The sequence below is a fragment of the Sturnus vulgaris genome, chromosome 5, assembly GCF_052056855.1.
Source record: "Sturnus vulgaris isolate bStuVul1 chromosome 5, bStuVul1.hap1, whole genome shotgun sequence".
Taxonomy (NCBI): domain Eukaryota; kingdom Metazoa; phylum Chordata; class Aves; order Passeriformes; family Sturnidae; genus Sturnus; species Sturnus vulgaris.
This window is the reverse complement of record NC_142247.1, coordinates 31,596,244-31,603,347: the sequence shown is the minus strand read 5'-3', so window position 1 is coordinate 31,603,347 and position 7,104 is coordinate 31,596,244.

The window sequence follows — 7,104 nt, the reverse complement described above, 5'->3', positions numbered from 1 at the left end:
TCAGCTGGCACTTAAAGTTCTCAGTGCCTCCAGCTCCCTCGGAGCACTGCCTGCAAATTCCCTGAAAGGAGAAACTAAGACATCCCTGAATTAATATCCTGGGTAGAGGGAGTACAACTCCTCCTTACTGCCTCTGGGATACCTTGGGTCCACCTCAGGATAAAGACCCCATCTTCACCCTCACCTTGTTTTTAAGTCCCTGAACAGCTGGCACGGGACCTGGCAAAAGCCAAGAGGGAACTGTCCCCGAGGAAGACTTGAGTGCAGCAGAAATGGGTTGCCTCTATTTTCGTCAAGGCACAAACAGATGGAAAACATTTTTGGTGCCTGCCAAGTGAGGTCGGTTTGAATCGATGGCCAACAGGTGAAAATTCAGAGAGCTGCTTGTGGTCCCCAGCATGAGCCTGTCCCCTCCTGACCATACAGCCAGGCATGGTCACAGTGCTTTTCACTGAGATTTATCCAACAGTGACAAGGTATCTCTTTTTCAAGTAACTGAAAATATGAAGAATGGGGATGAAAAAGATTTGAAATATTCCAAATCAGTACTGTCGTACTTGTTATAGACTATACCAGTAATAACTTGAATAATTTTGCAAGGTTTCTTTTGAGAAGGAACTTGGTGGGAAAAGACCTGCTAGTTCTGCAAGGGATCATTTTAAGTAGACGCTGGGCATTTCGCATTGGCAAAAACTGCTTCATGATTGCAAAAAAAAAAACCAAAAAACAAAAAAACCCCAAAACAAACAAAAAAGAGCGCTGTAAGGAATTCTTTTAAATACCTTTCCCTTTTAAAAAGTTTTCCGATGTTGTCGTTTTAAAAAGAACAGCGCTGCGTGCTCGCTCTGACCACCAGATGGCTGTGGTCCCTCGCACACCCAGCCCAGGCTTCCCGATTGCAGAGGACAGCCCCGCCCTTGGCAGTGACCTGCTCAGCAAGCTCTGCCACCCCCAGGGACAGAAACAAAACAAAGTTTTTCCGTATTCTAGTATTATGCTGCAACCATCAGCCCTGTGCAGCCTCGCACAGCGACCACTCCAGGATGTGCATTCATCCACACGCTGTGACTGCACGGAGCACGGGAAGGAGTGCTTGTGCTTTGCCTAGGCACCCATTAATGACCACAGAATCCTGACCTGGACAGATATTTTGCATAACCCAGAACAGCTGTTGCTATGCCAGATGAAGAAAGACATAACTTCCTTGTACTGGGTCAGAGTTGCTCGACATCTTTAAAAACTAAATATATGCTAAAAGTTAATGAGAATTTCCATGATGTTTGGGTAGCGTGATACTTGGCACACCAGCATTACATTCATACAGGCCAAAAATTATATGATTCTCTTTTACCAACTACTAACCTCCAAACAGTACATTATTTTTTTTAAAGGGTAGTAACAAAAATATGTCCTGATTTCCCATAGCATTGTCTCACAAAGTCAGCACAGAAGTGTTCCGAGCCAGTACATTGGGAAGGCTGTTCCCCATTCCACTCTCATGTTGCTTTGCCATGTCAAAACTTCCTCAAACCTTATTTTGAATAACAAAATTTTCCCTCCCTTCACAAAATGAGAATAACCCTTCCACTTCTCCTTTCCTTTAGATTACTGTTGGTGCTGCTAAGGGTGGGTGAAGACAGTATAAACAAATAAGAGGAAAAGCAGGTGCTGCAGTGCTCAGGAGCAAGGGAATAGAGATGGCCATTGACAGGATCACTCCCTATGACTGCAAGTTTGCTGCAGTGCTGTCTCCAGCAGCCTTCCTGCAAGGCTGGACATTGGTCTTTGCCACGAGTTCTTGGATGGGAGTATACAGGGATGCTACCTGTGCAACAGAGAGGCTGGGGGCTCAGCCCTCAGTCCTGTCAAGGAGACTCCTGGGGACTCTGAAGCAGGGATTTTCTTGTGGGGGATCAGAAATTCCACTGCAGCACAGAGAAGCTATGTGTACCTGTATCCAAGTGCTTGTTTTCCTGGCTAGTCTCGGCAAAAAAGCATGGACCAGGCACAAAGCAAATTTGACAGCAGGGTGAGGCAAGGACACGGCTTCCCTGCGGCTTTAGGGGAGTCTCTTTCACCAGCACAGAGTGGTAGGAAAATCTGTGTTTAGAAAGGTTGCTGTGAGGCACTTCAGCGGTATTTTTAGCTGCTTGACCAAAAAAAAAAACAATTTTAAAAAAGAGCTTAAATGCCAGATAAGACTCAGTGAGAGAGAGGTGCCAATTTCTCTGAGCTCTTTTGCAGTCTTAGACCAAAAAGAAAAAAAAAAAAAAAAGCAAAAAAAAAGCCAAGGTGTGGTGACCTGCCAGCAGTGCCTCGCTGCCCCTGGGCAGGGACATGTTTTGTGCTGGCATGCACACCATGAACCACCAGCTCCAGCAGGGCAGTCAGGGGGTGGCTCACCCCACCCCAGGCACCTTCAGTCACCACCTGCCAAGTACCTTTGGTCCCTCTCAGCCTCTGCCAGACCACACCCGGCAATCGAACACTTCAATTCAAATCCCACGTCGCCTTGTTAATGATTATTTAGCTAAAGAGCTGCCGCCACCGCCCCGAGGTCCTGCTGTGCCCAGCACTGCTCAGGGGAAGGGCTGAGCTCAAAGCCCTGATTCCTCGGTGCTGGGATGCTGGGGAATGCATCCCCCCCAAAAGGGGCATGGTCTGGCTCCTTTGCTGTACCGGCTGCAGTCCATAAGCACCACAGTGCACAGGGCTCTCCAATGCTGAGCCCACTCTGCCCTAAACTAATGTCTTTTAAGTAATAGCTGCCCTTTCTAACCCTTCTTTGGCTTATTTCTCCTCGTCAGCATGTACCTGTCACCCTCTCAAAACAGACAGCAGCTCGGTGCGGTAAATAAGGTCCTGCCTGCCTGCCCTGGAGCGATCTTTGGTTACGAGTGAAGGAGGGAGTACAGTCTATGCCATAGACACCCTACGTGTGTCTTGAGTAAGTCACTTAAATTCGGCACATCCTAAATGCCAGTCTCTAAAATGGATTCATTCCCACACTCTGTTCCTGGGCTTGCTGTTTTCCACCAGCACAGGTGAAAGCTGGGTGCCCATCCGGCACCCCAGTGCTCCCATGGCTTGATTCTCCCGTATGGAACAGAGACTGTCCCAGTCCCACAGCAGACGGACACAGCAATCCTCCGCTTCCCCAGGCAGAGAGGTGCGCAGCTTTCCCAGCTTGGAACGCCAGCTTTTCCACCCCTTCCTGCCTCACTCAGCACGGCTCTGGGAAAGACAGCTGAAAGGGGAACACTGTGTTTGCAAGTGATGCCGCACGTTCCCCCAGGGCATAAGCCCCAAAACCCGCAGCCGCCTCCCGCTAGTGCTGAGTCACCCTTTTCCCAGCGTGGGCGTCCTGCTGAGTCAGGGTCAGGCCGGGCCGCCGCGATTGCTGAGTAACTGCTGTGTGAGGGGCTCTTTGCTGAGTCACGGCGAGCGGGCTCCACGTGAGCCTGGTTATGGCAGGGCGGTCCCTCCGCAGCGCCGGGATTGCAGCTGCTGCTCCTGGCCCCGGTCCCAGTGCTCCGGACAACTGGAGAAATCTCCAGAAACAGCCCCTTCCTGTGGCCCAGCCTTTCTCCTGTACCCTGGACCAGGGAACCGCGCAGAGGTCATTTGGAAATCTTGCGGGGAGGGGGGACTCGGGTCTCACTTTCTGTGCAAAACTTGGCTTCCCGTTCCTCCTTCTCCTGAGAAAAGGATATGAGCCGTATGGTACAAGGTCCTCTTTGTTGCATACGTGTGATTTTTCAAATCCAAAGTTTCATGGTTTGTTCCATCTCGCAATCAAGGCGCACTTTGTTTTCCACGGTTGTGGCACTGAAACAAAGGAGGCACCAGCACTGACTGAAACATTTGCGCAAATGGGATTTTTATTTGCTAGCTCTGTCTCATTCCCTTCCACATGTCCTTTTGGCTGCCAAAGCAGCTCCTAGCTGGACACAGGATTGATTCCCATGACCACCAAGACTCTAGGAAGCATGGTGGGCTCTTGCACCCTCTCCCAAAATTTCAGCCCGGTGTACCCTTAACCTGCTATGTGCTTAAGGTCACTGCCTGACTCTGGTCAGGCACAGGCACTCTCCTTGCTCATAGCTATGTGCTGGAGATACCAGTGTGCTGCAGCACACATATACATTTATGAAAATATTTCTTGTAATCTGCATTTCCTATTTTTGTCATGCTGGTTCACTTATCCTGGGAAATCTGCCTGCACCTCCATCTCCCATCACACTGTTTTCCAGGGTTCCTGTGTGAGGGGTTTGCCTAGCACAGCAGTGCCTGCCTATACAACCCTCCAAAGGTACCAGCAGAGCCAGCCTCATGGACAGCTGCAGCACCTAAGCTCTCCATAGGGATTTCCAGTGCATTGGACACTTGACCTCCTTTTTTTCCACCTGCATCCTTGATCTAGACTGGGATTTTTGGATGCTGAGAGAGCAGTGAGTCAGGTCTGCCAAGGCCGGGAGAGGTAATCTCACAAATTAATACACAGGTTATCCCTGTAGAGTCCAGCACAGACTCCTTTCTCCAGCAGGCCATTTTAAGCAATTAATGTAACGCCTTTTTCCCGACCATTACACAGCAAATCCTGGTCACTGAGTCAGCTTTCCCAGTGCTAACCAGGCAGCTGCATTTTGCTGTGTCATGGTTTGAGAGAGAGCCCATTAGCCCCTCTGAGCTGGCTAAAACTGGTTTTTCCCACAGAAGCCAAGCCCAGCTGAGATGCTGGGAGCTGCCTGCCAGAGCCCAGTATGGAACAGTCTCCACAAGAGACTCAGGAGAGCTGACTTTGCATCCCGTGACTGCCTGTGTAACTAGACATTTCTGGCCATAAATCTACTGGCAAAATAGGCTGTTAACGTACAAAGAGGAGAAAATTCTCCACTTCCCTGTTGCATATGGAAACACTGACCCCTCAGTAACTTTCTGTTGTGTTTAACCATGAATCTCCCATCTCGTGACTAAGCATTTTCCCAGGGGGTGGGATTTTAAGACAGGCTTTTAAGCCCAGCAGAAACTTCTAAATTATCTTGCCTGAGGCTACTTTATTCATCTTTCCTAGAAATCCCTTGGGCAGTTTTGCTGGTGCCCTTACAGCGAGTAGTTCATGCACCACCCAGACACAGCTCACTGGAAGGGCAGGAGACACCAGGGTTTCTGGCAAGCACAGTGCAGACCTTTTTATCACAGCTCTGATACTTTAGTGATATTCAAGCAGAATTTCCTAGTGACCTGGATGCAGGCTAGCCTTTGATTTCCCATGGCCCACTGTGCTCTGGGAGCCAGTTTGCTCCCTCCCCATTCATTGCTCTCAAGTGCTGACTTCCAAAGTTGTCTTTGAGGAAGAGATGGCCTCAATGCTGGCACATTGGCTCGCTCAGTGTCACTGACCTCCCACCCATCATAAAGCAACAGCACAGCAGAAGCAATTCAAGCCCTTGCTGCAGAACACTGGAGAGGCCAGAAATGCTCCAGGCCAGCAACTGCAAAGATGATGACACCCCACTTTCAGTTCTCCTTCCATCTTGCTTCAGGGAATTTGGGCCTTTCCAGAGAGCTAGGCTCAGTCTCACAGCTGCTCCATCCCAAGAAACCCAAATCAGAGAGAGATCAGACAGCATGAATCACTTATGGGGCGTAGCTTGCTTGTCTGCACCTTTGCCAATCTCCTGGCAGAGGTGAGCTGCATCTCTTGTGGCCTGCCCAGGGGAAGGTAAAGCCCCAAGAGCCAGAGAAGGTACTGCTCCATGTCCTGGAGCAGTATGGTTACAAGCCAGAAAACCTACCTGCAGTGGTAGCAACATGACTAGAGACCCTCTCTTTCTTCCCCCCAGTCTCATTCAGACCTACCGCAATCCTGGATGGAAGGGAAAAGGATTTTTGGCTATATCTTTTATAGGGCCTCCAAGCATGCAGCTTCTTGGAAGAAGGCAGGTGGACAGGCTGGGGACAAAATCATTGGCTTGAAAGCACTCAGAAAGTCTTTGGGAAGAACTGGATGCATTGCCAGGACTGCAGGTGAAAGGAGGGGCAGGGCCTGAGGATTGGATTTTTTTCATATTATTTCACAAAATGAATAATATACTCTCATAATACAACTCTTATTCTCATATAATTCTCATATATTTCCTACTTTGCTCCACTAGAACTAAAAGTTCAGTTTGTGCTCCAGCTTCCCCTGTCAGAATAGGGCTCACTGAAAATGACAGAAAACGAGAGCTTTAAGGAACTATGCCAGTGGGAAACATTCATTTTGGGGCCATTCCTGTGGCAAACTGGTATCAATGTTTTCAGGAGGGACTGGCCATGGGGCTGTCTGCTCTACACATGGACTCTGCAGTCTTAGGAGATGTTTGGGGCTTTGTCACACTTGCCTGGAAGATTCAAACATCCTGATAAATTTATTTTACTTTCCAGAAAAGCAAGCAAGTGGTCTGCAGTGGCATGGGGGTAAGAATAGAACGTGACAGCTTTTGCCAGCGTGCACTGTTGCTTTAAAAGACAAAAGCAAGACAGGAAAAGTCTGGCTGAGTCAGGATGGAAATGCTGACTAATCTTTCCTGAACGCTGCATACCAGATGTCTGCTGGAGTAAAAAAAAAGAAGCATGGAAGCATGTTTTTTCTAGAACAGCTTTTTAACCTACAACCTCCAATCCTGCTGGGGCTGGTATGGATGCAGTGACAGGGAGACAGGCAGGGTGCTGGCTTGGATGGCAGCATCCACAGAGAGGGCTGGCTGCAGAGGGACAGCAGATGCCACAGTCCTTCTCCTTCCACCCAGGCTCTGCCTCCCCACCACCCCCTGCATGAGTGTACCAGGAGTTTCTTACACCCACAGCAGCAGGGGAAAGGTGGCTCTAAGTGCCCTGCTCTTTTGGGCTGAGCACAAATATGTGCTTTTCCAAAGTGCATCATCTGTCCCTGCTTCCAGCATAGCTACAGGTGGGAAAGAAGGGCCCAGCTTCATCTGTTTGTTGCTTCAGACCACTTTATTAAAAAAAAAAAAAAAAAAAAAAAAAAAAAGCAGAGCAATAGCTACAGGCAGAAGCACCATGTCCAACTCTTTTACCAAATCAAAGAATTTATTTGCC